The sequence below is a fragment of the Parasteatoda tepidariorum genome, chromosome 4 (genome assembly GCF_043381705.1).
Source record: "Parasteatoda tepidariorum isolate YZ-2023 chromosome 4, CAS_Ptep_4.0, whole genome shotgun sequence".
Classification (NCBI taxonomy): Eukaryota; Metazoa; Arthropoda; class Arachnida; order Araneae; family Theridiidae; genus Parasteatoda; species Parasteatoda tepidariorum.
This window is the reverse complement of record NC_092207.1, coordinates 64726361-64751201: the sequence shown is the minus strand read 5'-3', so window position 1 is coordinate 64751201 and position 24841 is coordinate 64726361. Positions and strand designations below refer to the sequence as shown.

At 28.3% G+C, this 24841-nt stretch overlaps 1 protein-coding gene across 3 annotated transcripts in view; it reads left to right on the top strand.

Annotated features, from left to right (window-relative positions):
* The first annotated feature begins 10612 nt into the window (after positions 1–10612).
* Positions 10613–24841, top strand: part of LOC107455032 (cytochrome P450 2F3) — a 30983-nt gene continuing 16754 nt past the window's right edge. The window contains exons 1-2 of one of the 3 annotated variants that reach the window (XM_043042720.2): positions 10613–10712; positions 23932–24061. The gene's annotated coding sequence lies outside the window, so the exon portion shown is untranslated. Of the gene's footprint in view, positions 10713–22650; positions 22729–23931; positions 24062–24841 lie in introns of those variants that run through there. The other 2 variants (XM_043042722.2, XM_071179955.1) reach the window with 2 other exon arrangements.

Below are 24841 nucleotides of genomic sequence, written 5' to 3'. Positions count from 1 at the left end.
TTCTTTTGATATTTAGACTTTTTTTCTGTTTGGAACTTACTATTATACTAAACACATTTAATTAAATTTGATCCATGAGATATCTTAGAGTAGTAACATTAATGTAAAATTCCATGTACATAATCAGGCTGTGAATAATTAAATAAAAATTTGGTTTTTAATGAGCAAAAGCTTAGCTTTTAAATTTTATTTTTTATTGACATATTTTATTTTTAGAATTGCAACCAAAGGCGATAATGTGTTATAAATTATGAAATTTTTTACCTATCTTGATATTAATTTTTGCTCTGTATATTTGCAATTAACCAGCATTATTAGGCATAAGCATACACGTCTTTGTGGAGCTAGTGTAGACATGTAACGGTAGGCATGTGTAGACTAGTGCCGACATAATCACATTGACCCTTTTCAACTTTCAAAGGAGGAAATATGAGTCACTTACAAATATAATACATTTGATGTCATTTTCTAAATCAGAATGATATGCCTTTAGAATTAGTGGTTTCAATATTGAGTAAAATACTCTGAACAAAATTGACCCTTTTTCAACTTTCAAAGGAGGAAATATGAGTCACTTACAAATATAATACATTTGATGTCATTTTCTAAATCAGAATGATATACCTTTAGAATTAGTGGTTTCAATATTAAGTTAAATACTCTGAACAAAACCTTTATATAATTCACTTTCTAAAAGTTTTAAGAAAATATAAGAGAAATCAGTGTTTTCATTACAGAAAAAAAATGGGAGAGAATTTCTCACCCTTTCTCAAAAACAGGGTGAGATTTCAAAAAGTTAAGTGAGATTTCTAAAAATTAAAAAAACCCGAATTGACTTTTAAAAAAAATATTTCTCTAATTATAATAAATTTTTAACATCTTCTGATTTCTAAACCATTGAACATTGAATATTTTTGCTGCATTATCATACGGAAAATGATCTGTATCTACTTTTTCATTAGCTATTTTCATTAGGTTTGCTCAAATGCTTACCAATCGATCTGTTACGATATTTTGTTTTAATTCGGCTAGGAGGACTAAATAACCTTGCAACAGATGCTGAACTATTCGAAATCACTAATTAAATTTGTAGCATTGTGCACACACTTTCCTATCCTCTACAACTGCAGCATAGGTTCTTCACTTATTTCTGTTATGGAATAGTGAAGTTCGTTGAAGTTATTTCCATGTTCATACTCTTTGTCAGGTCTTCCAGATTAGTTTTCACAGACTTAAACTTTTACAAATTGCTCTAAATTGTCGATGAGGGAGTTTGGTAATTCATTAACAGCGAAAACTAGAGATAACTTTAAACAACTTATTAGAAAGAACTCACTTTTTTTCTCAACACTTGTCGTAGCTGTTTTCATGTCTTTTTCAAAATGGCGGAAGACTAAATTTTTTCCAAAATTCGAGAGATTCGTGCATTTTAAAATTGATAAATTCAGTGCGCGAACTTCTCGCGTTAATCATTTTTTAATGCGAGGAAAGAAAAAAATATGCGAGATTCTCGCGCTGAAGTGAAAACACTGGAAATGTTTTGTCAGATTTGTTAAAAGAATATAATTCAAAATAGATTAATTAAATTTAGCCATACATTAAAACAGAATATCAGCAATCGATATTGTCTTCTGTTGCACAAGGCTTTTTCATTCAGTGAGAGAAATACCGACGATCCATACACTCCTTATGTTGTCCATTTGGAGACCATTTCATCATTTTTTTAAAACTGTAGTTATTAAAATTGGTCCCATGCTATCAAACTAAATATTGATTTTCAAATCTATTGATTTGTGTTTAAAATGTCTTTCTTAATATAGTGAAATGTTCTATTACAAAGTAATATTTGTATGTTAATATTTATTTTCTAATAAAGCTTAGATTGTAATTGATTTCATTTTTTGCTTTTGATATACTTTTCTGAGTTGAAAATAAATTACTACTTAATAAGTTACCAAGTTTGTCCACACTTACCCTGCTCATATAGACTGCTAAAGGACAGCAGAATTAACTATCAATATATTTTTAATTTATGCTGGTTTTTAAATTATCAACAATATTAAAATTAACAAATATTTAATTAATATCCATGGATTTTATTGCAGGTCTCTCACCATAGAACATCCTCAATGAAAAAAGAATAAGCAAAAATAAGATAAACAAATAACATTATATGAAACGATCGCCACAAATGGCAAACTATCTCTAGCATATAGCGAAACAAATAATTTTTTATTGATGCAAAATTAATAATTTTTTATATAGTAAGACAATATAATAGCGACAATAATAGGTTTTTATTGGTGACATTTAACATTCCCCCCACATTGAATAATTGTATTATTCAATTGATCAAGAGATCTAACAAATTAAATTTTCAATAAATTTGATAATTTTAAGTATTCAACACTGTTATTATTATTCAATGCAAGTTCACAATATGTAAGTAACAGTATTACAAGTTAACAAAATTAAAATTCAGTTGGCAGCAAACATAGTTTAGAGGTTGCACATTAATATGTCCCTATAGAAGTATGAATTATAGTGACACGAAATTTTTTATCATTACTTCCAACTTTTACAATCCGATATAAAGGCCAATCCGGTCTGTAAGGAATTCATATAATACAAATAATAACATTTAGGGTGATAAACTACAGTGGAAATTATTGTGAGTAAATTTCTTTATTTACCCCTAGAGCAACTATTTTCATTTTTTAAACGTAGATGTCATCACTACTGTAGTTGGATTTTAAAAAATAGCATTAATTAAATCTCTTTTTAAAAAAAAAAATTTTAATTTCTTCCACTTCTACAAATTCTTAACGTAAACTTTTAGTTCTATTTTTAAAAAAATCACAATTCACAAAGTAATTCACCAGCAATTTAGTTTTCTTCTAATCAAGGTTGGCAAGTTTCTGCGAGGTGGTTAAAAACCACTGGTAGCAACCGGTTAAAACTGGCATGGCAGAAACCCTTTTCTGCCACATTTGTGGCAGTAAATGACATAAAAGTTAAGTACTGAGATTTTCATACAATGGATAATTCATAGGAAAAACATTTAAATGTTAAACAAAGTGACCAATGAAATTGCTGTTTACATTTATGAATCAGTGAATCTAACCAATTATATTACCTTTTATATACAGCAAAGATTAAAACTGTTACTGTTATAATAATTGCATTGTTGCCATGCAAATTATGCCTGGAAAAGAAAAAAATCTATTTGAAAGTAGCTCTATTCAGATATATTAAAAGTTAAATGATAATAATTACTGAATTTCAGAGTTTAAGTTAATAATAAACTAAAATTTAGTATTTATATTTATTATTACATTACTTTATTCTTTATTTAATATAAATATTTGATATTCTGCACTGCACTCTTTATATTTAATCTAAGCAAAATAATATATATTTACAAACAATAAATTAAAAAGTTTGTTACAGTTACATTTTTCAGTTTACTTAAACAAAATGTCATTAAGCAATTACTAGAACTAATACAGACGTTTTTTTAGTTTCTGCCACTTTTTGTCGGTTTTTACCGGTTATAACCAGTTTCTGCCGGCAAAAAGCCAACCCTGCTTTTAATTCAAGACAATGAAATTGGTAAGTGAAAAAGCATCTGATGACTGCACTAAAACTCAAAAATTAATGAAAATATTGAAAAGGAAAGAAATGTTCAATTCATATTTAAATGCTTCCAATTTATAAAAACAAATATATTTACTACTTTTAATCCTATTGACAGCATCACAAAGTAATAAAATCTAGTTGCGATTTAATATGTAAATGTTTATAATTTGTAACAGTGTTTCTGCTAACAGACTATATTGGACCATATATGCCAAAAATAAGAGAGGCGAAAAGAGGATTTTGACGTGTCATCTGGGCTCAATAATCCTCCATCTAGAATAGCAAAAATAGCAAGCCAGAAGATTTATATAAATAGAATAAAAGCAAACTTTTAAAAAAAAAGAAACAGAATAATTTATTTTCTATATTTATAGCAGAAGTAAATGAAAATAATTATGAGTATAATAAATTACATTGTTGCTTTTCCTTGAAGCAAGTTTAGTATCGATTGCAATTAAAAACCTTGATTTCAAATATAATTCTTTTCTTGTTTTAAAAGTCTGTTATTTTTTTTTGTTTTGTTTTTTTTATCAAAGACAACTTTTTTTTGTCAAACATCATTTGAAATGACAATTTTTTAATTTTATTTCACATGGAATTTTGTAACTTTCGATGATTAAGTATGTTTTAAATTATTTATAGCATTTTAAACAGGAACTCGCTTTTTGCAAAAAAGAATCTAGAAATTTGGAATCCTGGGTCCAAAGGATCTGTAGTTATTAAAGTCTTACAAAATCCCCAATGAAAAGGTGTTTCAATTTTAGTTTTTTTTTTATTTCACTTAAAAAAATACTATTTTTCTATCATTCTTAGGGTGTTTAACTGTAGAAATATGATTCAAAACATGACTGTACATAATAGTTTATTCACATGCTTCAGTGCTGGTTGTTTAATCCTCCAAAGGTATTGAGGTTACCTTATAACCATACAAAAACTCCTGTATCAAATGTTAACTAGAATCACATTTTTTCAATATGGTTTACTACAAAGTCTACATGAATCGGGTATATCTCCAGAAAGAACAAGAGAATGTAGGTTTATTTGTTTCAAAATTAATGCTTTAGTGTACTTACAAACTGCATGATTAATGCTTCTCTCCAAAACCGGAAAAGTCTTTGGTTAAACGATTTTGAAATATTTTAATTAAACAATTTTATTTCAATTATAAGTGAGAACCTCTTTTCTGGTAATAATAGAATATTGTGTTTATTTAAACTAACTTTTTATGTGAATATCTTAATGCAGACCCTGAATGAATAAAATTTATCACCACAGTATTCAAGATTTTGTATTTATTTATTTTATTGCTTTGCAATTGAGCACATACATTGTATAAGTAAAACCTCATATATGTCATGTCAGCTTGATTAATATGAAGTACATAGAGGTGACATCTACTTATAAAAATCTGTAACAGATGAATTGTAGCAACCACAGCGCCATCTGAAAAGCAGTAGATGCCCGGACTTTGAGCAAAATGAACTATTTTTATTACTCTTTCCTCGTAATTATTAAAATTTGTGTTTGTTATGTGAACTATTGGATAGTAAATAAAATTTTTGGCACCAACTTTCTTTATTCATGACCAACCCCGAGATCGAAAGAGAAACAAGATAAAAGAAAGTAATAGGCCGACAAAGGAAGAAGTGTCCCTCAATATTCACCTGGAGATCGTGTTTGGGTAACTTTGCATCCAGTGAGTAATAAAGCAAAAGAAAAAACTACAAAATTTGCGATTCCCATGATGGACCCTATGTGATTATAACTCAACGTACTGACTTCTTATGAAATAGCAAATATTTTGAATCTTAAGCAACTTATTTGGAAATGTAATAAAATGTCTCAAAATGAGTTTTTTCATGAGTTGAGTAAAAAGAAAAAGTTATGTTTCCTAAATAATAACTACCTTCAAAAAATTCATTTATAATTTTTTTAAAACAATTAGCTCAGTTCTATCACTTGTTTTAAATTAAGAATGTCTAGATTAATAAAGCATTAAAATAATTATTGTATCATTTGTAAGAAAATATTTATGCTTTGTTTACTGTTGCCTTCTATCCTCCTGTTAAATGCACAGGTTTCAAAGCCAAATAATAAAAATATGTTATTATTTTTTCTTATTTGCTGAAAACAAATTTAGTTACAATGAAACACACACTTCAGATTTTTTACGTTTATTTTGGTATTTTATCAATTAAAATTTTTATTAACTAAAATATCAATGTGGTTATAAATTTCTAATTTAGTATAATAGTTTAATTTAATCATTTCGAATAACCAGATGTCAGGAAAAGAGGCAGTGCTAAGATTCATAAAATTATGATATAATTTCATAGATATTGGCACACTTTAGGAACGTTATCATCCATGTCTTTTGAAGGAATTTTAGAAATACTACCATAAGCTAGTCAAGTCGTAAACGTTCCTGACTGCAAAGCGTTATGTTAACAAAAGTTATCGATAACGTTGTACAAGTAAAACATGTTTAAAAATATTTTAAACCTAAAAAAACATATATGCGCCGTATTATTTATTGCAATCTCTTATGTTCAATATTGAAAAATTTAAATTCAAAAAGCCAATACTTTAACATCTTTTGTAATTTGTTTTGCTGTTTGTTGCTAATACTGGGATCGATTTATGGTAGTTTTGTCTTTTCATTTGCAATAGTCAAGTTTAAATTCCGGATCAGTCTAGTAAAATTAAAACTCATACGTAAAAGTACGAAATGTTATAACTATTCATTTGGTTCTTTCACTAATAAAATCATGATAGATTTGTATCAATTTATCAATTTATGGATAGTAGTAGTTTAAAAATTTAATGAAAGAGTTTAATGCCAACATGGCAGATGGATCAAGACATTTGCAAATTTATCAGGACAAACTAAGACTTGTACCATTCTTGGAAAACATTACATTAAATTGTTCAATTAAAATATTTGATTTTTTAATCAAAGTTTTTCTCATTTCCCAAAATCTAGTTTAATTAAAATGGTTAAAATAAAGTTTTGCTGATGAAATGAAAGCAAAGAAGCAAAAGAGGAATCACTTCAACACTTTCGACATTTTAAAATACTCATGAAGTGTAATTGCAACAGGATAGGAATATATACACTACCCTACAATAGCCAGAAAGAAGGCCCAGTGGTTAGCGTCCCTAACTGCGAAGCCAATGACTGCGGGTAATATTGGTCTGGTACCAAGGTGCTCACTAGGCAACCCAAAATAAGTAGCACTTCCAACACCTTTCATAGCGAAGAACGATAAGTTAAGAGCCTGACGTTTAAAAGAAAAATAATAATAATGGTAGAGACACTTTCTTTTTTCGGAATACCTTTTACATTTCTCAAGAAATCCTAAATGGAATATTTTTAAAATTTAGAGATGGTTAGTTCATGCGATTTTTCATACTTAGCAACAAGGCTTAAAGCTTCCAGAGGTTTGAAAGACCTATAATAAAATACCAAAAAACCAGTATTTTTGAACACTCTATGTCAGAAAATCAATTTCAATTTTCTAAGAAGTTCAAGAGAAAGCTCAAAACGATCAAGGGTTTTACACAAATTTTATTTTTGTATCATTGTACAAAATTTAATAACAAAGAATAATACCTTACAAAAATCGTCCGGAAACTAAACTTTAATAATTTGCAGAAAAAGAACTTGCAAAAGAACACATACTTTTATAGGGGTGATCCACTACAATGCCGGTCTCATTTGTAGTAAATCTTGTTTAATGGTACAAGATAAAATTTGAGGATAATCCCTTATTATTTTGAGTTTTCCTTTAAAAACTACAAAAACTATTTAAAATTGCTTGAAACTTTTGAAATTCTCAAGATATTCAAATGAAGATTTTATTATTTGCCTAATATTGGCAAAATTAGGAAAAAACTTTTTAAAATTTTTTCAGTGCATGCGCAGTATAAAAGAACCAGCTTAAATGCTCATGACTAGCGCAGTTTTTAAATATTTTTCTTAAATTTTAAATCAACAATTTTGCAATTAATCTACAATTTTTCCAAAAGTTTTGATTAATTCCATTGAATATTTATGAAGTTATAGCAAAAAAACTAAGGGAAAAAAATTACTTTTTCATAAAAATATCCATATTTCCATAAATATATACTCAAAATTTAAGAAACTTTACGCAATTATTAAAATAAATATAAATAACCGACCTTCCCTTAATAGGGCATACGGCATAATTCACAATTCCAGAAAGATTAAGTTTCACAACATAATTAGCAATGATACAAACAAACTACAACAATAGGCAATGATACAAGCAAATAAGTTACACAATGATTCACTACTATCACAATAAACAACCACTAAAGCTGGATTGGAGGCAACAGCAAAATTTAAACCATTGCAAATAAACCATAGAAAAGTAAAATCATGCAATGGGATAAAACACCAGTATAAGACAACCAAGTTTAATAGATGATTTTAAAGATGAGAGGGAAAAAAAAGAGTTAAAAGGTGTTGAGATAGATAAATCTAAGAGAACTATAAAATCAAGTAAATTGTAATATCAAAAGACAAAATGGCTTGTAAAATTAGAAGAAGTTAAAATCAAAAGGGCTTGTAAAATCCATAATGGTTAAAGTCAACTAGAAAATTATTTAAGAATAATAAAAGCCAAAAGGTCAAAATAAAAACAATTAAAATCAAACAATAAATTAATGCCAAGAACAAGAAAATTGATTAAAATTCAAAATTAAAACTGCCTAAAAAGTACAAAACTAGAGTTAAAACAATGACAACATCAAAGTTGCTTATCTTGCCCACTTAGGTTTTACCAATTTCTCATTTTATTCGGATGTCTCACTGTTTTTTTTTTTGTTTGTTTTTTTGTTCTTATCAAGTTTTATCATCTTTCAACCTGCTGAATTTTAATTGTCTACTCAGATTTTGTTTTGATGTTGTCATTGTTTTAACTCTAGTTTTGTACTTACGCAATTATTAAAAATAGCAACTAAAGTAATCGATACAAGTTACAAGTTTTTTGCTTTATTTTCTTTCATAGGTTGTTCAAAAATATTTGTTTTCTTTCGTAATTTATTCTAGGTCTTTCATACCTCTGACAGCCTTAAATTTCATTGTTGAGTATAAAAAAACGCATGAACTAAACGCCTCTAAAGTTACAAAATAATCCTATAAATATTTCTTGAGAAATTAAAAAATATATCAAAAACTAAAAGTGCTTCTTCCCTTATTGTAGTGTAGTGTAATATATAAACTTTTTTAATATTGACATATTTTTTGAAGGAATTATTTTTCCTACCATATCGTACCTAGAGCCACACTTTCTCGTAATTTCACGCACATATTCATTATAAACAGAAAAGAATTTAAAAAATTATCATACATTACAAAGTTTAATTAATGTATTGTCTACTGCCAAATTTTATTTTAACCTATTTATTAAGTGTAAGAAAATTAACTGTATTTATTCTTAAAAAATAATTCTTTTCTATATTCACTTTACACTATTTTCAGAATTTTGAACCAAAGTAACCCCTAGGCTGAGTAGCTGATTCATTGTGCGCATTATTTATTAACCACCCCTTGACGTACTTTCAGTGTTTCTTTGGATCAATTGCTTACATAGGCCGAGACAGTCTGGTTGGTAGGATGTTGGGCTCACGTCCAAGAAGTCGTGGGTTCAATCTCTGCCGGCCGAAGACTTCCCTTGTAGTAAATGGTGACTGGTGCACGCTAAATCAGTCGAGGTCACGACCATTTTCCCATGACAAATCACATCTCTGGGGGGGAGGGGGTACTGAATTGGAGATTTATTAAATTCAAAATTACGATCTGTGAATGAATGAATGGATGTAAGTATGGGTGCACCCTATGAACTGCTTGAGAGGGATGTGCGGATGAACTCATATTCTTTGCCACAGATGGCGCCACTGAAAAACAAGAAATTTATCATTTGCCTTAAATTCACTTGGTTTCTCCAAGCAGGCTTGCTGATATTGGTAAGTGGCATTAAAAACAACAACAACTTACTTATTCTGATTACAAATCCTTTGTTAGACTATTGTTACACCTTGCATAATAGAATCTGCTAACGAAATAACATTACAAATTTGCACGAAAGTTAAACTTTTTATTCTAATACTCAAATCATCCATCTCAAGAATATTTGAGTATCCCCGTTTCATTAGCCTAAGAAAGTTGTCTTTTTTTTTTTTTAATTTAGAACATTCAATAAGAGTATCCTCTCTGTTGGGCTTCAAGTTATTTGTGCTATTAAAAGTAATTTTAACGTAAACTATAAAATGTACATTCAAAACAAAACAATTATTATGTCTCATTGCATCCTGATTACAAAAGCTAATATTTTGGAACTTACCTTATTTTTAACACGTTATGGATTAGTCAACAATAGAAAGTTTGGAGGTATGTAACTTACTCATCAAAACAATTGTTTAAAAGAACTCCAGTGTATTCAATGGCAGAATTTTTAAATTACCCAAAATAATTAAAATATAAAACCTAAAAATGCTCGTGTGTATTTTTTGTTTGTTCGGTTTATTTCGAAATTAAACTCTTTTTTGTATTAAATCAAAATAATCCCCCCAATGACCAAAATGTAGTACAGCTCCGGTTGACGGTATTTATTACATTTTTAACCAAAGATCGCAAAGGTACTTGTCTCGGTAGTTTCTTAATAATTTGATATATATGTCTTTTATACATAATTTTTATTTTTAAAAATTGTGAGAATTAGCTGTAAAATACCTCAAAACCCAGGAAAGATACTGTGTTTATAAAACAATAAGTATTTTACAAAATATTTAGCAATGAGGAAAATTATATTCCTTTGTTTAATACAACTTCCTATTTTAAAACTGTACAATGTTGTCTTCGATTAGAAAAATTCTGAAAGTAATTATTCTGCTGCTAGCTGTGATTTCCATAGCAAGTGCTCGACTTGTCTGTACTCCGAATTATTGTGATAATGTTCAATACGAAGAGCTAGATTGTGAAGATGAGCAAATAGTGAAGTAACATAACTCTTCTTGCGGATGTTGCTCTACTTGCTTCACTGAAATACGTAAGTTATTACTGATTTTTTAAAAACTTAGAAATTAAAATTTTCTCAAAACACATTTTTCCAACACTCAGATGTATAATAACGTCATGTTTTGCAAATGTAGTTATCAAATTTTGAGCAATTCAGAAAGAAAATTATTGTTGACTTAAAACCTTAAACCTTCCATTGTTCCAATGAACGAGAATGGAATTTAACGAGCAATTAAAGTCTGAATAATGCAGATTTGTTTACATAAATTTAAAATTTACATGGTTAGGTTTAATTTTATAAATTAAAGTTAAATTCTTAACCGTAAATTTAAGATTTACATTATTAAGAATTATTTGCTTTTAGCTTGATTTCGTTTTCATAATTGTTTATTTTTTATGAATTTTTGAAATTTGATATAAATTGTTAATTTTTCTCTCGATTGTAATACAATTTACCGAAAATTCAATTCTCCTGAGACGGCTACAATAATTAAGAGCTTTTAAAAAGATAACATAACCATCTGGAAGGTAAATATTAAAAATTTTATTTAAAAATTTTAAAGTTAAAATATGTGTATGAATAAAACCGCTCCACTTTTGGAACATTGGCCTTTAAAGATTTCCTTTTTTAGATTTCGTGTGATTCGTTCAGTTATGTTGTGTGCATTATATTCAATTATGATTATTAGATTTATTCAGAATAAATAATATTGTTTAAATAGAAAAGGGGGTGAATGAAGTTCAACTACTTTTGAATTCATAGTATTCGCTAATAACAGAGTGATAGTGACAGTGATTATAAGATTCTTTTGCAATTATAAGATTATTGCTGATAAGATGATTACTCTCAGGGTATTGTACTTTCTCTTCGTATTATTTGACAATGATAGTGTTATAATTTAACATCAAAGTTGCTGTTTTTCAGTGTGTCCCCAACAATGATATTCATATTATATAGACTTTTGCTATTGATAGTCTTAGCTTTCTGATTCTTGGGATTTATATTATTTCAGAGATTCATGGGACTTGATACCAAATGATTTAAAGAATAGTGGGTACTTCTTTTTTAATTACTTCACTTGAAAAAATTGCTTGCTCCTAAGAGATAAATAATGATACAAAAAACCTTGTTAGATATTATTTTTGTTCAGATTTGAAAGATTTTTGTAAGTCACAGCTTGACTAAACCAAGAGATTAATTAGATAAAGAAAACACATTAAAATATTCCAGAGCCTTTTATTTCATTCTAGAGTGTAATAGATGTCATTTCTAAAAGTAATAAGAATGAAAAATCAAGTTCTAGGGTTAAGCTCAAATAAAGTTTTTAAAAAAATTAAAGTTCTATTATAAAGTTGATCAAGAAAGTCATAGTCTGATCAATTTACGCTTAACCAAAAGTGTAAACTATTAATATATTTCCTAAAATGACATTTCACAATTGTTTTTTGGACATCTAAGAGGATACCATATAATTCCAGCCGAAGAACGCAGCTGAAGCATTTATAACCGCTGTTAGTAAGAAATTCTCCTGCCTAGCGGCAATGTTTCAAAATTAAAACTAATTTCAAATCTGAAATTTATTTTGTTCCTGAAGTTACATATCCTAAAGGTACCTGTACAGAAACAAACGAAGTAATAGTTCATAATAGAGAAGCTTCCTCAGCGGCGTACGATAACATTTCGGGGCATGGGTGCTTATGCATCTTCAATCCTGATGATGTGCCTTAACTCAGTTGAGCAATAATATTAGCAACAGTTGTCGCAACCCTTAAGCAACCCTTTGAACTTATATATATATTNAAATAATAAAGATTAATGAAAAGAGAAGAAGAAAAAATTATTAAAATAAAATCTTTTTAAAAATATTTTACAAAATGCTTTTATTTAGAATATATATATATAAAGGTGAAAAACAAAGTAATGAAAAGATATAATCTCTTCATCAGCTCACACGATTATATCCGTAAACAGGAGTGCATTCTAATATTGTATCAATATAGCCAAACCAAAATATATCAATACAATAGTGTGAGGAGCACTCAAAAGAATTTAAATGAAAATGGAACACATTAAGTAAAAAATATATACGAAATAAAGCATATCAAACAAAAAAAAAAACAATACAGAGCAAAACACAAAACGAAATCTATGAAGAAAATAGCAAATTCAAATGGACTTGCACATACCGGAATCTTTCAAGAAGGATTTCAAGTATTTTCGTAATAAGATTGCCAGATTACAAAATAAGAAAAAAGGAGCGTAAATAGAAGTTAGAAGTATAAATAGAGGGATCTCTTACGGCGCATTCTTATTGCTGAACTGAAGCGTGTTTGATTTGTTAGTTGCTTCAGATTGCCCGAAAATGGATGTGAGCAAGGTAATAATATTTCACTGGATAATTTAAAGTTTGTAATTAAAAGGGTGGATATTTAATGTCATACAATTTTAATGATTTTAAAAAGTGTGCATTTATTTAAAAAAAAGATGCATGATTTGCCCGTTTTGCACAGTTTTTTGACCACGGATATATATATATTCCAATGCTGTATGCGGAATGACCTACGTCTTACAGTCATTACAGGGCAGATTTGTTGGCCACTTTTCCAGAGACACCATATCGGGTGAGCTAACCTTGTTCCCTCGATAAGGAGAGATAGTACAGTAAATGAAAGAACATAGTGTAATATAATTTTCTTGAGAAGAAAATATGAACATTTTATGACCACTTTCGTCAAAATTATGCAACCATTAAAGGTTTAAAACAAAATTCCTTCCGAGCAGAAAATGCCGCAATCGAAAGGCTTCTCACTCAAGTAACACATAATAGATAACACATATATAACATCAGTAAATAAAAAAATCTAATGTCATTTTGCACAACCTTCGACTATTAGAAAGATAAAGAAGGTCGCTGTTTTCTCTGCGTTATGTAATATGAGATTCTATTCAAAATTATATTATCTACGATTTTATATTTTCTGTTATTATCTTGCATCGTTTGTTTATTTTTTCAATATTTTTTTTTGAATAAGCGATAAACAAAGTGAAGATTTAGGCAGTAGATGAATAATTTGGTGACATAAGTTAACTTAATATTCTGTATTATTGTAAAGAGATAAAACATAGAAAAACAGTTTTACTATGTCATTTCATGCATTATTTTCTTAATACAGAAACACTAACTATAATTATATTATCGAGTTCTCCTAGCATCCATTTTTCTGTTTTTTTATCGCTTTATACTTTTTATTGTCAATTATAATTTTGCCAATTTGATTTTTATAATGAAAATTTCAAATTTGACTATAATATGAGATTTTCAAAATTATTCTATCTAGGATTTTATATTTTCTATTATTACCTTGCATCCTTTTGTCTATTTTTTCAATATTTTTTTTTTTTTTGAATAAGCAATAAACAAAGTGAAGATTTAGGCAGTAGATGAATAATTCGTGTTATATATAAGTTAACTTAATATTCTGTATTATTGTAAAGCTGTAAAACATAAAAGAAAGTTTTATTTTCATAATTTCATACATTATCTTCTTAATACAGAAATTCTAACTATAATTATATTATCGAATTCCGCTAGCATCCATTTTTTTTTAAGTTTTTCTCTTTATACATTTCGTCAATTATATTTTTGACAATTTGATTTTTATAATAAAAATTTCAAATTTAACTATTATATAATATGAGATAAATAATTGAAGATAAATAATTGTGTAGCTAATTTTTTATCTTCAAAGATTTATGCAAGGAAATTTTCTTATAAATTTAATATAATGAATCTTTTTCAAGTATCAATTTTTAATTCTAAAAGTATTCTCTTTTTTTAAGAAATGAGCTAATTTTATCAATCTCTTAATTGAACTTGTTGGTTTGTACCATATATTTCATAAAAATTATTACTCTGTCCATCTGTCGTTTTACTTTAGTCATTTGTAATTTCATAATTACCATACGTAATTCATATTGTGAAATTGTGTAATAATAACCTCACTATAGTTGTAGCAATCTATTTTCATTCGAACTGAATAAAAATTTCAACTTTTAAATATTATTTTTTTCTTACTAAATTAACTCATGACTATATATCATTATTTAATTCCATAAAATGAAAATGTATCTTAATGATTTATTCAATATTAAAATTAAATTTTTTAAATTTTTTAATTTTTTGTAGTAATTGAGATAATAAAGAACGCAATTTAAATATAACCAATTTACATTAGATTTGTTTTATTTTTATCACTTGCTTTTCTAACTGTTTTCCACACTATTCTCGATTTTCTGTACAGCAAAAAGTGCACAACAAAAAGGAGAGAGAAACAGCATTCCACAATAGATATTACATATTTCCTAGATTTTAAAACTCCTTTAATTTCTTAAACTTATTTTTTTAGTCATTCTTAATCGAATTGTAATTAAATTAAACCTATTATTTAATTTTTATTACATTTCATAAAAAGCTAATATAAATATTTTATTATTTTCTTAACAATCAATGTAGCAGCTAACTTTTTTATTTCAATACAAATGTAAAACTCCTAAATTCACTGTCGCGACTAAATCGAAAACAAAATCTATTTGTAACTTTTTATTCTTTATTTCTGACCGCAAAAATGTTTCAATTACGTGGTTTTACAAATTCGCATAGTCTTTTTGGCGATTCACTTTCGCCAAATTATTTTCAAATTTAATATTGATTAAGGGGGGTTGGCTTTATTTTTGGCTTTTTTATCTCACGATAAATTGCCACCCATGGATCTCTTCCCATACACCTAACTGTCCATAGGGATTCACTTTACTTTTAATTTTGAATTCTTAGTGTTGAGAATGGAGAGGCTTCGTCCTCTCAGCTTCAATCTTTGAATTTTTATCTTTACAAAATTTCTTGACGTTAAGAGAGCGATTCTCTTGATCCCTTTGAGGGACTTTATTTCATTATTTTCCAGTTATGGCCATATTCTCTAAATAATAAATCAATTTTCCTCTGAATGTGTTTATTTTTGTAAGATAAATATCCCTCCTGCATAACAAATTCATATGTATCTCTCACGGCCAAAAATTATGCTTAAATTTTACGAAGAAACTACATACTTTGTACACTGAAGAATTTGGACTAAACTCCTATGAAATTCACATACAGTGAATGTTGGGACAGGAATAATAGTTGCTTTACAAAATGACAATCCTATCTATCATTGATTCGGTTGTTCAACTTCTCTGAGGCAGTGGTAATTATCTTTTATAGATAATGACATATTTGAATTTGCTACTGAAATATACAAGACAACACCAACATCTGAATAGATTTCGTATTCAACAAATACGCAAATAATAAATATTTGAAGAATATTTTTTTATCTTTATACATTATCTGTGCAATGAGTGGAGCTTGAATGCCCTTGGGAACTTAAAGTTAAGGATTACATGTTGATGTTTATTGTAACCGACGTAGGGTAGCATTATTATTATAAAAAAGGGAATTTTTTTACTGAACTTGCTAAATTTTTCCTTTTATTTCAGCTCTTTATCTTCAGCTTTTCCTTTTTTTCAGCTTTTTTTGTTATTTATTTTTTTTTGTAAACTTTTATTTCACATCGAAAGATTAAGAGTCATATTCTAAATTTTGATTGCTTAAAAATTTAGAAAAAAAATACCATGAAATATTATAAATTCAACGAACAATTATTTTAAAAGTTTTAACTTTAGAGGGTGGAACACATGAGAAGAAATTATGTTTGTTAAATGGAACTAGTTTAAATTTGGGGAAAAACTCAACTTTATTTGTACGAAGATTAAAAGAAATAAAAGAAAATCGTGGTTTCAGAAACGTTTTTGAGACAATTATGGTTGTCTGGACAGTGGGGAGTAAACCTTCTTCTTAGGGGCTGGGAATGAACTGATAAGGGAGATGGAAAAGGTCATATAGTTGTTGTTTGAATTCGAATGTTGAATTGAGAAAAAAAAAATTAAGAAGATGGGCAGAAAATCAATATTGAAAAATATTCTAAAAATTATGATTTCGGGTAAGATTTGGAAAAAATTATGGTTATTAAAGGAAGAGAGAAAGTCCTCCTTTCATGGAGAAGGATATATATTTTATGTATTGATGGATTCCACAAGAGACTTTTTTTTTCTTTTTTTGCTAATTTCAAACATCCATTTATTATTCTCCTCTATGTTTTCTCGTTGAAATATTGAGAGAAAGGTCATTCCAATGCAACGTAGGGTTTTTATTCAGAAATTCATATTTTTTTTCCTTATTGCCTTATGGATATGTTATACACATAAAATTTTTCGGAAATGTTTTCTAGTGTTCAGGTATTTTCCGAAAAAAAACTTTTGGTGGCAAAATGTGATTCGCAAAAATTCCAATTTTTCTAGGTAAAATCCTCCATCGCCAGGGCTACCACTCTAAAAGATGACGAAATGCAAGACTCTCTCTCTCTCTCTCTCTCTCTCTCTCTTTCTTGGGACAAACAAATTATTGGCAGAAAAAATTAATTTAAACGAAGTTTTTGCAAATAATACCCTCTGCGCGTATTCTAGAGATGCTTACACCGGTTGAGATAAAAATAAAATTAGATATTGGGAAGTTTTGAAGCTAGCTATTATTGGAAACATTGTTTGGGACAGGAAAGGAAAATGACATTTTGATATTCAATTAAATTTTTTTAACTAATACAAAACAGTCAATGCTAGTGCAAAGTCATTTTAAAATGCCATCAGCAATGCTATTTATTAATTTTTTTTAAAAAAAAGTTACTGTAGTATTATAATATTAGATCTTAGTGCGAGGGACCGTGAATTGTCATGTTTCGTGAGAATCACCCATATATATATATCACACTCTCTCTCTCTCTCTGATAACGAAACGACCAACTTTTCTCCCGAAGAGCGAAAAAATCTCAGATGAAAATTTGTTTAGGGTGTCCCTAAATATGCTTTTAAAATTTATGGTTAAAAAAAACTAGTTCAAACTCGATGTTGAGCCCAAATTGCAATTTATATGAAGGAAAAATGCGTTTAAACTTCGATTAATGACTATTAAAAGATGATGAAAGATGAAGAAGAGAAAGATATATAATGAAGATGAAAAAAGTAGTCAAACGGAAACAAATGCATTCATTCCAATTTAGCGAAACAAATTGGCTTTTGATGACTTTAATACATAATTTGTTCATTTACTAATGATTGATCAAAATTTGGTTGAGGTTTTTTTTTTCCTTAAATATTAATTTATGACCACTACCATTTTTATACATACGCAAATAAATAAACACTAGAGGTCACATATAGGTTTTTTCATAATGAAACATAGGTCTATCACAATGGAGCACTAGGTAATGACCGAGTACCTTACTTATAATTAAAAACTTGCTTTAAACAGAGCATACTGTTAAATAAATAAATTTAAACTGAAATTTTATTTATTTATTTTTTTTAACTAATAAAAATAATTCCCATTTCCGAAAAGGGTCAAAGCTGCTACAGGTTACCCATTATTTCAAATGCTCCCCCAACGTCTGGATGTGCTGAAGGTTCAACATGTAACGCAAATGACATATGTGAATAAGAATTTCTCTTAACGTGAAAATATTTCAAATTATGTTCAGCGTGCTAAAAAAATGGACTTACTGATAACAGTCTTACAGTTCGTATTTTGTGCTCATTATTGATTGGATTTCAATCGAATTACACAATGTATGTTTTAATTATAAGAAAAAATAAAAATCAGGCTGTTTTACTTCAGGATGACTTTATTGCACATGTATTTTAAGCAAAACAAAATAATATAATAAGTTATCAGAGTTATAAGTTATACAGGCCTGTACGAGCTATTAATCAGCTGTCTTAAAAGTAATTTTTTCTCAATCACATTAACACTTGAGCTAAAAAATATTTTGACATTTATATTAACTTAAGCGATTGGATTTCTGTAACATTAATAATAAATGCGATCCCTATACACGGACGGTAACCTTATACAAATTTCGACAGACTTAAAAATCAATAAAAAAAATTCAACATATTTTAACAGTCAGCATTATACAGATATTTATCACAGCTAGAAACCAATTTGTCTATGCTCTCTTTAAAGAAAAAAGTCAAAGATGAACATTTTATCTTCAATTTATGACAATCTCATACGAAGCACTTTTATAAATTTATGGAATCTCATCACAAAGCATTCTTGTAGTGAATCGTTTGTTTTCACGAATTTATTCATTCACTTTTGAAACCAACCTATCTTTGATAAAAGAAGATTGCTCACTTTGTGCTGTGCTTCATCTTGAAAACTGGTGCGTTCATCAATGAATTATGGAACCCACTTTCCTACGATTTCATCGTTCATTACATGTTCATTATAAATTACATGTTATCAAGTTGACAATATATTTCGACGGAATTAACATTCTTTGCATCCAGAAACTATATTATAAAAAGCTCTTAAATGTCAAGGGGATCAGCAATCGACTTTAACACATGAACGTAAGAAAACACAGCACATCTGATTTTAATGACGTCAGTGAACCGACCATCAACCCTAGACGCATGTACATATGTGCAGAACTGCGACATTACGGCTGCAGAGACAGGACAACGAAACGGAACTTACTTTCTGGAAAATTCTTGTATAATATGAAAACCTCCATGCAGTAATTTTTGTTTCAAAATTGCAGCAAAATAAAGTTTTCTTAAAGCCTATTAATCAAACATTTTATTTTAAATATCCAACTGCCCATTTACACTAACAATCATTTCCTCCAAATACATCTTTTCAATTGGACAGGATGTATCGTAATCAATTCCCTTAATATATATTAATAGCACGTTAAGGGTCCCAAATTAATATTTAACCAAAGAAGAATCAATGTCGTTTTCTACCTAATCACTAGTGAGGAAAGAAGGATGTGAAAACATCAAAATCCGTTTAATTGCCCTAGGAATTTAAAACGTGTTTCTAATAATCACTTTTCCTCTTCTGTCAATCAGACTGGTTTTGCTGTTTTCATTCCTGCCCTTCTCAGTAGTTATTAGTTAAAATTCAAAAGCATTTTCGATTTTTCCTCGCATTTGTTATTAATTGGCAACCTTTAATGTTTATTCGCTTTTAAAAAAATTCACAAAATTAGCAGGGTGATGATTTCTAAAAATACTAAAAATTATTTATCTATATTATGGGCACTGACTAATGAACAGCCTATTTACTTCGATCATAATATAACTCGATTCTCAATCATCCATTAATACTGAAATACGCTTAAAGTTAAAGCATGTGCAGTGCTAAGATTGTAACGATTTTCGAGAATGCTATTATCTATATATATATTTCTCTTACACGGCGATAAAAAAAAAGCCTCATTACAANACAGCCCACTAGTAGTATAATAATTACGCTAACAAAATGACTCCAATACCTTCCTTCATGCTGCAACGTAACTATATTATTCAAACTCGATAATATTATACTATTAATATCGTATCATTTTATATCAAAGATGTTATTTATAATAGTGTGAAAAGTGTATCCTCAATTTTGAAAATCTTAAATTGTTATTTTCTAATCATAATTTCTTCTATTAATAATATCCTCTATGAAGGTAAACATAACTTATTTATTTTTAACCGGATCCGGTCACTTGCCCTACAATTTATTTTCCGGACATGTACGTTTGCCCGGCAATTTATTTTTCAGATTGCGTGTTCAGTTTCAGTTGAGGCAGTACGTTTACCTGACTGGCTGTCATGTAAGGAAACTGAGTATAAAATTCTCTATTGGCAATTGCTTTACCTTATAAATAAAACTGGGCTACTTATGGAAAGAAAGTGCAAACGATATTTAATACTTGTTTATGTTGTCGCTGCTTTCTAAAGCATTTTAGACCTCAGGAATTAAAGTTGTTCTAGTAGCATTAAAAGGTATACTTCATTCAGTTTTTTCAATTTTTATTTGTTTTTTATTTATTTATTTTTACCTTTTTTTATTCTTCTTACTTTCTTATGCTCAGTGAGAAATTGAGCAAACGTACTACCTGCTGGGCAGACAGAGTCGAGTATTTGAATCAAATTTCGGGTAACTGAATTTGGGTATAATGTACCTGACCCTTTATAACCCTCCCATCTTACACGCTGAACATAAAAACCGACTTTTTTTTTAATCATACGTCAGGTTTTTGTGAATTCAAAATTTAGTTTTACCCACATTATGCAATAGGAAAATAATCAACAGAGGAGAAATTTTGCTCATGAACTCAACAATTGGAGAATGTCTGTGTCTTTGTGTCGGCGTCTATATGTGTCTGTTTCTTAATGTCTGTTTCTTTGCGTCTGTGTCAATGTGTGTTCCGATGCGTACGTCTGGTATCGTTTATATAATGATGTTTAAAAAATTATGCAGTTAATAATGTAAGAACAAAAATCGGGATAAATAGTTTTTAACAATTTATTATAATCAAGAATTTAATAATATAATAAGAAAGGAAATTGTTCTTAGAAAGAGTAATTTTTCTTTAAAATTAAATAAATTAAAGCTTCAGTTACATTTTCACTAGTAGCTGCTAAGGGATATCTTTTTTAGACTTAACGTCGTTTGTCTTTTAATAGATTTTTTTTTATTTAAAAAGATTTGATACTTGTTAACATCATAGGACACTAGGGTGGAGAAAAAAAAGCAAATTTTTCGATAATTAAATAGCATTACCACCCAAAAGTTGTATATGAACAAGTATATGAATTTCTTAAGAATTTTTATGCACCATCTTCATTCCCCGTAAACGCTTTAAAATTTTAAAAATTTTCAAAATACCACAAAATTTTGTGAATTTAATAAATTTTTAAAATTTATCTATCAAAAACAAATCACTTCTCAAAATATTGCTCCTGATTTTTTTCAGAATTTTCTGCAATATCTTCGTTCCTAAAAAAAGCAGTTAAATGTTAAAAATTTACAAAAAATACGAAATTTTTAAATAAATGGCCCGGGTTTTTTTATTAACTAATTTTGTTTTAACTAAACAATGCTATTGTGAGGTTAATAAAAATGTAACTTTTTGCTGGTGCGATAAATCATCCAGAACTCACCATGACGAGTTCCACCCTTGACCCCGCCCTTCCCAAACACCCTACAATTGGGTGTTGTATTTTCACTGTTACATATTTTCTACAAAATCCTTTCTCTGGATAATCCTTACTGTTTCGAAAATCGGCATTATTGACCTGTCTAATAATTTTGTTCGGATTTTACAATCACAAGCTTTTGCTCCACTAATTGGTCGAAGAACCTCCGTAACAATTTTAACACGTCTTTGAAATTTCGAAGGTTTAAAACTTTTGCGGGGATTGGAGATGGTGCATAAAAGTTCAGAAAAAATTCACGAGTGATATATACTAGTCCACATACAACTTTTGGGAGGTAGTACTATTTAATTATCGAAAAAAAAATTTCGCTCCACCCTATTGTACAATATGTGACAATTTTCGGTTTTTCAGTCTTCTATTGAAGGTTTTTTTTCTGTTTAATTTTAGAGCATTTTTGTTTAATACTGAGTGCAAAATAATGAAGCACTTCAGTTCAAGCCTTCTGTTGTTTTCTTTAACAAAAATGAAATATTTGCCACTGTTTTTCAGTCGCTCTACTCTCAAAACAACAGTAAAACAGTCTCTTCACAGAAGAAAATAGATTTCAAAGCATCCTTGATTTTTATGAATCTCTTGTGCCCACAGAGCAAAAAACTTCTTTGACCCCTTAATAGTAGCATCATTTTACTCAATGAGAAAATGTTCCTAACTTCTTTAAATTGTCTTTCTTATTTACTGCTTTAATCTTTTTTCCCCCTTCATCTATAGCATTTTAAAATATTGAATATCCAAAGAGCCGATTCTTAGCCCAATTTTCTGTCAAAAACTGCATTAAACAATGAATTATCAAGTATTTCTAGAACAATTTTATCTTTCTAAGATAAAACTTTATCTTTCTTTTAAAAATGTGACAACTTTTTTGGAAATAAAGCACTTCAAACTGATTCATTTGGAGGTAAGAAAGTATTTATAATAAATCAATATATGCCATGTACATTCAGTTGTGTATGTAAGGGTGGGATTTAGGGGATTTAAACCCACCCCCATTGCAAATGGCAATTTTCAATATTTTTTCAAATTACTCATTTTTTTTAAAAAATTATTTTCAAAATTTTTTTCTGCTTCTTTTAAAGTTTTTTCTAGGTAAAAAGCACCGTCTAAAATTTATTTTACCGCAAGGGGAAACCAATGCACCCCATCTTTCACTCAGTTAAAATTATGAAGATGAGTAGAAAAAATTACAAGTAGTGCGTTAAAATGAAAATAATTATAAGTCGATTATTAATTCGAGAATAATCAACTATTAGAGTTGTCGTAAAAATATACCATGTAAGCCACTGAAGTAAGTGAACAGGTAGTAAATCGGTATAAGCTACAGAGTTGAAAAGGGCCATTCTTCTTTATGAACTAAATTCGATTTTTATTTTTTCAAAATTTCAATTTGATTCGAAATTACTTTAATTTTACATGTTTTTTTCACGATTTTATTATTATTTTTTGCTCACAATAATGGTTATTTACTCATTGCTCAAAAAATCTCTTGTATTTAGTGTAAAATGCAATTAACCTATAAATAAAATTATAATAATTGGAGATTTCCATTTCTAAATCATCTTTTTTATACGACAAAAAATATAAACTTTAAGAAAATAATAATAATGATAGAAAAATTAATTAAAGCAAGGCTACGGGGGTTGGCGAGCGAAGCTGGGAGAGTACGGAGCCTCCCAGTCAATGAAATGATTGTTAAAATTTGAAACTTCATTTTACGATCAACATTAAACAAATATATATTTTAAAAGTTTCATCCTTGGAAAAAAGTATTTTATAGCTAATTATCGAATAAAATAAAATTAATTGAATATCATTTTAAAATGCAGAGTTTATCATTGAGTTTGGTTACTTATTCATATTTCTATTTGTATTGAAAAATATGGATGGAAAAAAATTTATTATGTAAGGTTGAGTATAATTTATAACTCATACAGCTAGTTCAAAGAAATCTCAAAATTAGAAAAATATTTAAACAAGGATCGGAAAGAATGTTTTTAGTGTTGCCTTCTGTGAGAAATGAAAGAACTAACAAGAAAGTTATAAGAGGACTTTTTGAGCGAAGCAAATGGAAATAAAATATGTCCTTACTTTTTTACTTATCTAGTAGCTCCATCTACATGTGACATCGTTTGAAAGTGCATTTTTAAAAAGGTTTTGAAGAAGACGCATTGCTGCTTAGGCGCTAGTTAGACAATTTCTTAAGAGGAAAGATGAAAAACACTTATTTCAGCTAAGTAAGTCTGTGATTTTCTATCTGAGATGTTTTTTATACAAATTTCCTAAAAACATTTAATGTATTCAATTTTTCTGTTCAATATGCTTCAGAGCAAACATGTGAGGAAAAGTGTACACATTCTAATACGAAGGATTTTCGTAACGTATTAATTAATTTATCATCTTCTTTTATTTTGTTTTTATTTCTTTACATTTTGAAGAAAGAAATTTAAAAAATATATTATCTAAAAATCGTCAAGAAACTCTGTTACTCGTTTATATCACTGGCAAGTAATCTTCAAATGGTTAGATTTTTGTTAATATTCTCTTGAATGTCACAAACTTTTAAGCACTTATTTTACATCTTTGAAAAATTAAGTTATTTTGAGATAAATTGATTTTAAATAAGCGAATAATTGAATTAAAATAGAACATTTTTTTTTTAGTATTTCATCCATACAAAGAAAAAAAATTAAACAAAATAATAATTATAAAATATAATTAAGTTAATTATCACTGAAATAAGACATTGATAAATATAATAGTATAAAACAAAACACTGAGCTATACATACAAATTACATCATTTGCATATTCGGAATGATTTGCACCATTATTGACCAAATGCTGATATTTTTTGATAATCAATTTATGTTTTATCGCTAATGCTCAAAATCGGTAAATATGCAATTTAGCTAACTAATATTCAGATTAACTAGAGTGATCCGTTAAAAGAACGTAATCAAGTGCTCTCCGTAATTTACCTAAGTAGTGTGTGCATTTACGGTTTCCGTATCGTTA